Source organism: Myripristis murdjan, chromosome 3 (assembly GCF_902150065.1).
Source record: "Myripristis murdjan chromosome 3, fMyrMur1.1, whole genome shotgun sequence".
NCBI lineage: Eukaryota > Metazoa > Chordata > Actinopteri > Holocentriformes > Holocentridae > Myripristis > Myripristis murdjan.
This window is the reverse complement of record NC_043982.1, coordinates 45,750,395-45,760,294: the sequence shown is the minus strand read 5'-3', so window position 1 is coordinate 45,760,294 and position 9,900 is coordinate 45,750,395. Positions and strand designations below refer to the sequence as shown.

At 44.4% G+C, this 9,900-nt stretch overlaps 2 protein-coding genes across 3 annotated transcripts in view; both read left to right on the top strand.

Annotated features, from left to right (window-relative positions):
* tollip (toll interacting protein) overlaps positions 1 to 1,262 on the top strand; it is a 10,328-nt gene extending 9,066 nt beyond the window's left edge. Inside the window, exon 6 of the mRNA XM_030048266.1 lies at positions 1 to 1,262. This exon is cut by the window's left edge and continues 1,079 nt beyond it. The gene's annotated coding sequence lies outside the window, so the exon portion shown is untranslated.
* Positions 1,263 to 5,839: 4,577 nt separating this feature from the next.
* Positions 5,840 to 9,900, top strand: part of LOC115376273 (myocyte-specific enhancer factor 2A-like) — a 95,654-nt gene continuing 91,593 nt past the window's right edge. For both annotated transcript variants that reach the window (XM_030075774.1, XM_030075767.1), the window contains exon 1: positions 5,840 to 5,974. The gene's annotated coding sequence lies outside the window, so the exon portion shown is untranslated. The remainder of the gene's footprint in view (positions 5,975 to 9,900) is intronic.

Sequence of the window (9,900 nt, the reverse complement as noted above, 5' to 3'; positions counted from 1 at the left end):
GGAAGTTTACCATGAAGGCTTGGGAGTAAAACCTTCTGGATACAAATATCACACATTATGGGTGAAGTGTCCCTTTAAAGACGTCGCAGTCTCCGTTCCTAACGTCAGATTGTGCGGGCGGAGAAGCCGGCGCGGCGCGGTGCCGACTTGCTTCAGGTCCTCAGCTGAGCCCTGACAGCCTGCGTGGAGCTGCTTCTGTTTTCATACGTCGCTAAATGTGTAAATGTAATCGTAACTTGTAACATGCAGAAGTCGCTAAATTATTCTGAGAGGTCTTAAGATGTAGATTTCTAGACATTTCTTTCTTCGCGAGAAGAGAAACAGACCGGAATGAACAGCTGATTTGTGGAGATTTGTGTGTAAATAAGACGCAGCCAAAAGAGGCTCAGCAGCAACAGCCTCCGTTTTATTTTCTTGTGATTTGCCCTCCAGTGCAGCTTCAGCGGGGAAACTCCAAGACGTCTCTTTTTGCATGATTCCAGCAAAAAACGCCCGTGTAAAGTTTTGATATCGCTCGTTTTCAAACTGTGGAGTGAGGACGTAAAAACGTGGGAGTTATGACGTGTTATCATTTAAATCTCAAAGCTGTGGCAGCATCTTATTTTCAAAGTAAAAGCCTGCGTCCGAGCTGTCTTTACGTTGAACGCAGCAGCATGCCGAGCAGCTCTCTGGTTTCTGTCAGCTAAACACAAACAGCTTAACCGTGTCGCACAAACTCTTTTTTTTTTTTTTTTCCTTCCCAGCCGGAGGTCGTATCCGTCTCTCTCAGACCTGGTGCACTTTTCACAAAACAGGATTAGTAAGTTTGCCAGATAACTCACAAATAGATCTTTATCCTACAACGGCGTATTAGGGCCATTGTAGGGAAGAAAAAATTACAGGGGAAAAAAAGTCTGGGAGTCATGAATGCTGATTGGCTGTAAGAAATCAAATTGATGTAAATTAGAGGAACTTGCCGAACATGTTGAGGTTTGCTGGCCGCCTTGCTGAGCCTGCTGTGTGAGCCCCGCTGCAGTAAAACAAGCTGTTGAATGTTGCTGCCTGCCAAAGGTTTGACTTTAACCTGGTTATTGTCTTTGATATATTGTATCTGCTTAAATCTGAAAGATGTTGCTATATCTATATTTTTTCCATGAAGATCCTGTGCTCTGTATGGTGTGACTCTATACTGTAGCTGTTGAGATTCTTGTTATATTACAGTCTTATTATTCCTGTGTCACGAGACTCTGGTCTATTTCAGATTCTTAAATTGTTGTACAGCATCTCCGAGTCCCTGGCACTTTTCTTGCTGCTTCTTTCCACTTGATTTCCGCTGCTTAAAGGAATAGTCCACCCCAAAATGAAAGTCTTGTCCATCTGCTCACCCTCACCTCAGTTTAGGCACGAGTGAAGTTTGAGTGTTGGCTTGACCGGCTTCACCAGGAGGTTTTTCAGTAATATTCAGAGGGTCAGTCCAGCTCCATCAGTGTGAACCAACAACCTGATGCTGAGCAGATTCTCTTGTTTGTGTTTCTGCTTCTTCTTCTCTTCTTCCTCCTCGTTTCCAGCTTCAACCACTGATCCACTTTCTGGATTTGTTTGGTCTCAGAGCGAACAAACGTCCTCGCTCCACGACCACGGCAGCAGATTGAAACCACACACACACACATCTGACACCTTCAGGGACCCAGAGGGAGAACTGAAAACACAATGTGCTTTATCACGCTTACATTTGTAATATCAGTCATGCTTAATTCCTAAAATAATTAGCCTTTACTCTTAATAAGTTCAATAAAAAAATGTGAGATCCTTTATTTACACAGTTATTCAGCTCAAGTCTTCACTGAAACTTGTGTCTCAGTCCAAAAGTCCAACATTCACTCCATTTCCTCCTATATTTTCATCCCTGAACATGATTTCCTCCAGAACACCAGGCAGCACCAAGCAGATGCTGCGTTTAAGCAGCGTGGGAAATAAGTGCAGCTGGAGCGTGCCTGTGTTTTAAAGACAGGCGCTTTAACGAGCCTGTAAACAGGTAAAAACAACATGGTAAGTTGAATTTATACGATGTGCAAGATGCCGTGAGGTGACAGGCTCACTCTTCAGTTTTTAGTTGGTGCACAAATGCAACAAGTTTAAGCAGGTCAAGTCATCAAAATATATTTTAATTTTTTTCCTAAACTTTGTTGAAAAGATGAAGAAATGTTTATACTAAAGCTAGAAATCTAAACTATCACCTCTCAGCCATGTATAACCTTAATGAGGTCTCAAATTAAGCACTAAATATTATGTGATGGCCACTAAAGGGAACCAGCAACCAGCCTATTAAGTAATGTACCTAAAGTATGTTTAAATAAAAAAAAAAATTAAAAAAAACAATAAAATAAAGCTTTTTATGCCAGTTACACTTAAACGCCACAATGAAATTATTCTAAGTATACTTTGATAGGCTACAAATGCACCAATTGATATATGACTGCACTCTTCTTTAAATTGATTGATTAAAATGCATTTAAAATGTCGTTACATGTGGAGCGTACATAACATGTAACAGTGACAGAGTACAAATACATGTACATTACACTGGCAGTGTGTTTTCAGTGCACTTTAAATGCAGCTGAATAAAATGCAGTATAAGGGAGACTTACAGGTGTGCTGCTGTGTACTGAAACATGAGCGTATCCCAGCATGCACAGGGGCTGAGGGCAGGGAAACACCCCGGACACACACACACACACACTCACACTCACACTGGCCAGGCTAAAGAGGCCATCTGAAGGCGTCACTCTTGGCTCCAATGACCTTAATTTCTCACACTACAATACATTAGTCAATAAAATAATCAATATATTAACCAATGGGGGAAAAACCTTAGTTACAGGCCTTAAATGCTGTTAACAGTTTACACTTCTGTTTTCTGAAAACTGACTCGACCACTACCACTGCATTTTAAACCACACAGTTGTTTCTTCCAGCCGCTGAAGCTCCTTTCCTCAGCAGGACTTCCTCTGGAGTCAAACCTCAGCAGAGCGACAGGACCTCTGCTGCAGCACCGCCTGGTTGGCCTCATGGTGGCGCCATTCACAAATACATTTTCATCACCAGACTCCAGAAAAAAAAACCTGTGTGTCTGTTTCTGCTGTGTTGAGTCTCTGGTAAAATAAATAAAGCCGTTCATGTTTCGTTTAATGAGAATCTGTCATTAATGAACCACATTCAGATGTTTCATGTGTGGCTGTAGCAGCTGATGGTAAAATCAAAGTGTTGGAAAATCATTCTTAAATCTACATTCATGAAGGGAAAGATACAGTACAGGCCAAAGGTTTGGACACACCTTCTCATTCAATGCGTTTTCTTTATTTTCATGACTATTTACATTGTAGATTCTCACTGAAGGAATCAAAACTATGAATGAACACATGTGGAGTTATGTACTTAACAAAAAAAGGGGAAATAACTGAAAACATGTTTTATATTCTAGTTTCTTCAAAATAGCCACCCTTTGCTCTGATTACTGCTTTGCACACTCTTGGCATTCTCTCCATGAGCTTCAAGAGGTAGTCACCTGAAATGGTTTTCACTTCACAGGTGTGCCTTATCAGGGTTAATTAGTGGAATTTCTTGCTTTATCAATGGGGTTGGGACCATCAGTTGTGTTGTGCAGAAGTCAGGTTACCACACAGCCGACAGCCCTATTGGACAACTGTTACAACAACAAACAAAAAAACCTTACAAACCTTACAAAAACCTTACAAAAAAAACTTAACTAACTTAACTCTGTCTTCATCACCTCAGGATGTTTTCATTCTGTCTGCTCTCCTGTGTGTGTTTGTGTGTGTGTGTGCACCTGAGGGCTGTACTACGAAGCAGGTTTAGTGGGTTAGCAGGTATGTTGAGTCTAAAGCCAGGCTTTCCTGTATCACGAAGGTGGCTCTCTTTTAACCCGGCTAGATCACCATGGTAACTTATGCTTAACTCATAACCTGGTCCCGACCAGGTTATGAGTTAAGTTTAACCCCGTCCGGCTATAATAGCGGTGCTATCTCACCCAGGTGAAATCACAAAGTCATTTTTGTCCGGTGATTGGTGACACATATGCACAAAGCAGGTCTACTATTAGTGGTGCACAGACTTCACGTTTGTTAGAAATATTCCGTACTTTGTTATAGTAGCCTACTTTTTTAAAGGAAACCCCTTTATATTATAACGGTGACGTCACGGCATCCGAAGGTGATGATTGGACGGGAGCAGCCCGTGGTGATTCAAACGCACTCCAAACGCCACTTATTCCCATTTAGAAAAAAAGATTTAACAAAAAAGGAGCAAACAAACATCAACAGAAATGGCTCCATAATTCAAGTTCAACTTCAAATGTAACGAGCAATTATCTGAAACCACTGACAAGGAGCTCTAAGCAGCGTGAATAGTGGTCAAAATTGTCATGTAACCATGGTAACCAACCGACACCGCTAGACTCACCTACACACACCTTCAGTCACCTGACTTCACCTCAGGCTTTACCTCCAATTCCTAGGCAACACTCCCATAAAGCTACTGAAGTTACATATTTCTAAACTAAAATTCATAATACTGAATGAATATTGCAGCAATTATTTAAAATGGCTATAACAGTGACAGAGTCCCCCTTTGTGCTTCCTTTGAAATTAATCACCAGCTCTCCTCTCTCGCCGTATTTGCGGCCACAGTGTTGCTCTTAGTGTTAACTTTTTAATATTTTATTTTTGAAATGTTCATAGCTTTCCATGAGGACAAGCTGCTCCTCTTGCGTGAAATCTGCAGCCCGTGAACGGTCCATTTTTGGTGGAAGTAGAATCATATGAGGCCAAAACGCCCCCTTTTCTGTGAAGGCGCACAGAGCACAAAGCTGACAGCCGGACTGAACAAACCTTGATGAGAACCTCCGTCGTGATACCACTTAACTTTGACTGGAGCTTTAGGTTTTGTTGAGCCTGAGAGTGAACACACAGCCTGGGGATGTGGAGCCTCCTTCAGAGTACAGCCCTCTGGGCTCCTGTAGATTTACTGCAGGAGGCAGGAGGAGGCCGACCTGCCTGTGTCTCCTGCAGCTCTTTAAAGGGTTACAGGTTGAACAGCCGCTGTGTTCTGCCTGCAGCCACCAGGGGGCAGCAGTGCAGCAGCTGGAGCTTCAGTGCCTTGCCCAGGGGCTTGCGGGCAGAGGTACAGGGTGGATGTGGGGGGGTTTGGAGTTTGAACCGTCGACCTTCCTGTCACGAGCTCTTCCTCCTCCTCGTCTTCCTCCAGGCTCCTCACAGCAGACTGATCACATGACCACACACAGTCCCGCCCACACCAAAGTCAATAGTCAGTTCATATGATAGCAGCACACACACACACACACACACACACACACACACACACACACACACACACACACACACACACACACACACAGATGCACTGACTTAGCACTTTAAGATGAAACTTTAAATTTAATATAATAATTGTTACCATTATTGCCATTATTACCATTATTATTATTATTATTGTTGTTGTTTTTGTTGTTGTTGTTGTTGTTGTTATTATTATTATTATTATTATTATCATTTAAAGAAATAAAATATATAATTTAATGTACTAATCTTTAAATATTATTACTGGTAGTAGGCTACTCGCAGTATTACTTGAAGACATACTGTACATCCAATCATACATACCCGCCCACACACACACACACACACACACACACACACACACACACACACACACACACACACACACACACACACACACACACACACACGCACACACTGGGGCGGAGGAGGGCGGAGCCAAGCCTCTCCCTGCTCGGAGTTTGTCAGTTTCCTAAAAATAGCGGACGAACATCAGCGTGTCCGCGCGCCGGAGCCCCTCTGATTCAAAACAAACAAACAAACAAACAAACAAACAAAGAACGGAGTGGATCAGTAAATAAACAGAAGAGGGAGTTTAGCGCGGAGCGGCGGAGGACAGAGGGGTGAGTACAGAAAACACTGCTGTGCGTGTGTGTGTGTGTGTGTGTGTGTGTGTGTGTGTGTGTGTGTGTGTGTGTGTGTGTGTGTGTGTGTGTGTGTGTGTGTGTGTTCATGTGGAGATGTTTACTGTCGGGACCCGGAGGAGGAGGAGGAGGAGGAGGAGGAAGAGGAGGCTCAGCTCTTCATGTCATGTTGCGATGTTCTTCCTCTCAAACTCTGTAACGTCTGACAGCCGCGGACTGTGTGTGTGTGTGTGTGTGTGTGTGTGTGTGTGTGTGTGTCAGGCTGCACGGAGAGCTCGGCACGTTAAAGCAGTTGTTATGATTTAGCGTGTGTGTGTGTGTGTGTGTGTGTGTGTGTGTGTGTGTGTGTGTGTGTGTGTGTGTGTGTGTGTGTCCGCTGGGGTTGGCGCGAGGCGGACTGGACTGTGAAGTAACGCAGAGGCTCCGTTCACTTTGACAGGGAACAGCAGGTTTGAGTCACTTAAAGGAGCATTCCACTGATTTTTAATGTTCAGTGTTTTATCTCCAGGACGTTCCTCTGCTCTCGTCCCAGAGCGAGCAGTGGGCTTTCAGAGCTGCCACATCACTCCTCCTCCCTTTCCTCCAGCCGCTGGTTTCCATTCATTCCACTACAATATGAACATGAACTTTCAGAGCCTTCACACTTTCACACCCGTATTCCACTGTGGTGTAAAACTTATGTTTCCCCACTTAAAGCTCCATCCCAGTGATTCTGAATGATTGACCCATTTACTACAACTCCTCCACATTTTCCATGTCATCAAACCGTTTATCCTGTCCTGTGGCAGAACTAAAGATTTCACCGCACAGAGTCAAAATGTGAGTTTGTGGCTGAAGCAGCCGCCTTATAACGTTCTGCTTCTCCACATCCAGAAAACACACAGCTGATAATTGGCTGTGGAAAGCAAAACGTTTCCCCGCTTAGGGACTATTTTCCCTGGCGGAGGAGGAGGAGGGAGCGTTTCAGATTGAAAAAGTCCTGAAAAGTCAACAGTGCTGCTGCTTTTAGGAAAACTCATGTGGAGGACTTTATTGGGCTGATGGAAAACTGGAGTGAAGAAAGTGTGAAGGCTCTGAAAGTTCATGTTCATATTGTACATAGGCGGTTCTAGGGGGTGGCAGCTGCCACCCTAGAAAAATGCCTTGCCACCCTAGTTGCCACCCCAATTTCAGACAATTTATTTATTTATTTTTTAATTGTGGCTGTTCAGAAACTCGCTGTTATGAGACTCAAATGTCCGAGTGCAAGTAAATGCAGCAAAAGATGACACTCCCACTATTTAAGGGGTTGATAAATAAATAAATAAATAAATATTTCTAATGCCACCTTTTGGTTTTCTATTCAATGCTTTACTCATGTACCACAATAATGGAATGTTTTTGAGTTAAAATATCCTCATTTGGGGGTTTTCCAAGCAAGTACTGATATATGTGATCGTTTGGTATTAAATCAGCATATATATTTCTGCCACCCCTTAAAGTCTCCATGCCACCCTCTTGCCACCCCATGAATATTTGTCTAGATCCGCCCCTGCGGCAAACAAAGTCCTCAACATTCAGAAACCACACAGCTGATAATCGGCTGTGGAAAGCAAAACGTTTCCCCGGGGACTATTTTCCCTGGCGGAGGAGGAGGAGGAGGAGGAGGAGGAGGAGGAGGAGGAGGAGGAGGAGGGAGCGTTTCAGTGTGAAAAAGTCCTGAAAAGCCAACAGTGCTGCTGCTTTTAGGAAAACTCATGTGGAGGACTTTATTCCGCTGATGGAAAACTGGAGTGAAGAAAGTGTGAAGGCTCTGAAAGTTCATGTTCATATCGTCGTGGAATGAATGGAAACCAGCGGCTGGAGGAAAGGGAGGAGGAGTGATGTGGCAGCTCTGAAACCCCACTGCTCACTCTGGGAGGAGATCAACAGGAACATTTTGCAGATATTAAACTCTGAACATGCAGAAGCTCCGGGTCGGTCCTTTAAAGCCACAGGAAATTGTCATAAAGTACAACAAACTCTCTGCTGTACCTCAGGCCCGGCTCTGGGAGTATTATAGACAAAATTACAGTGGAAGATAAAAATATGACTAATAGACTGGTTTTTAAAGGTGCATTGCGTGCATTTGGATTGAAGTGACATCTCTTCAGACGGAGCTGACGAACGGAGGAAACACAGAACTTGATAGTTGAGTCTACATGGTTCACATGGTCAATGACGTGGTTATCCCATTTTTTTTTTCTTTGTTTGTTTGTTTTAGCAGTGGGCTTAAGAGTACTACAAACTGCTTCTCCAGTAGAAGTACTGTTCCTCTGCTGGTATGTGACTGCAGTAGAAGTAGAAGTACTGTTCCTCTGCTGGTATGTGACTGCAGTAGAAGTAGAAGTACTGTTCCTCTGCTGGTATGTGACTGCAGTAGAAGTAGAAGTACTGTTCCTCTGCTGGTATGTGACTGCAGTAGAAGTAGAAGTACTGTTCCTGTGCTGGTATGTGACTGCAGTAGAAGTAGAAGTACTGTTCCTCTGCTGGTATGTGACTGCAGTAGAAGTAGAAGTAGTGCAGTAAAAATGTCCTGCAGTAAAAGTCCAAAGTGTCTCATGTCAAATGTCCTGGCAGTAAAAGTGACTGAGCTCCTTTTTCCAAACAGTAACTGTGTTAGCTGGGATCTTTTCCATGCAGTTAGAAAAGGAGGAGAGAACACGCTGCACACTGCATGCTTTTAAAGGGGCATTACACTCAAACTGAAGTGAGGACCCTGTAGACTCAACTGACACGTGTGGAAGAAGCACATCATGTGATGGTTGAGTCTACATGGCACACTTATTCCACATTTTTTTGCCAGCTGAGTCTACAGGGTCCTCGCTGCAGTTTTTCATGGTGCAGCTTTTATTGTGAAATTTGGAAAATGACAAAACTAATTGAACTAAGCTCAGAGTGTGTGTGCAGTGTGTTCAGTGCTGCTGCTGCTCAGTGTGAGTGTGTGTGTGTGTGTGTGTGTGATGTTTATTGACATGACTGGGAGTCTCTGCCTTCACAAAGTGAAGAGCTAATCTGACAAACAGCGGCCAGATTAGAATTAAACCACTGACTCCCACTGACACTGACAGCAAGAACAACTCAACTCCAACTCAACATTTTCACACAACAACAACAACTCAGCCGGGTCGCCATGGCAGCGGCTGAGGAGGTCGGCCCAGACGGTCCCCTCCAGGGCCACACCCACCAGCTCCTCCTGGGGGTCCCAAGGCGTTTCCATGCCAGCCCAGATACATAATCCCCCCGGCGTGTCCTGGGTCTGCCTCGGGGTCTCCTGCTGTCGGTTTCTACTGGTAGTACTCGCAGTATTACTTGAAGACATACTGTACATCAAAGCCTGGTCGGCTCCCTGTGGGGACGTGACCAGCAGGCGTCCTGACTAGATGAACCACCTCAGCCCACCTCAGCCTCCTCACCCGAGCACACACTGGAAACGTGGGAATTTGTCAGGATCCACCATCTGTTTCCAGGCAGGGAGACACAGATCCCCAAAGATCCTCAAAGATCCCCAAAGATCCCCAAAGATCCCCAAAGATCTTCAAAGATCCTCAAAGATCCCCAACGATCCCCAAAGATCCCCAAAGATCCTCAAAGATCCTCAAAGATCCCCAAAGATCCTCAAAGATCTTCAAAGAGCCTCAAAGATCCTCAAAGATCCTGATCTATCACTGCAGTTCACTTTCAGTGGCAAATCGTTCGCTGTAAATCGTTCCAGTTTTCTTTCAGTCTGTCACCTGTACCTGTGAAAGCCCCTCAGGTGTGCTGGGCACGGCGGGGAGCAGAGGCTCTGGTCTTGACGGAGAACAGACTGACGGTCGCTGCTGGTTGAATAGTTTCTGTCAGAGCTTGTCGTGTTTCTGATCTGGATTTCGGTGTCAGAGCTGACA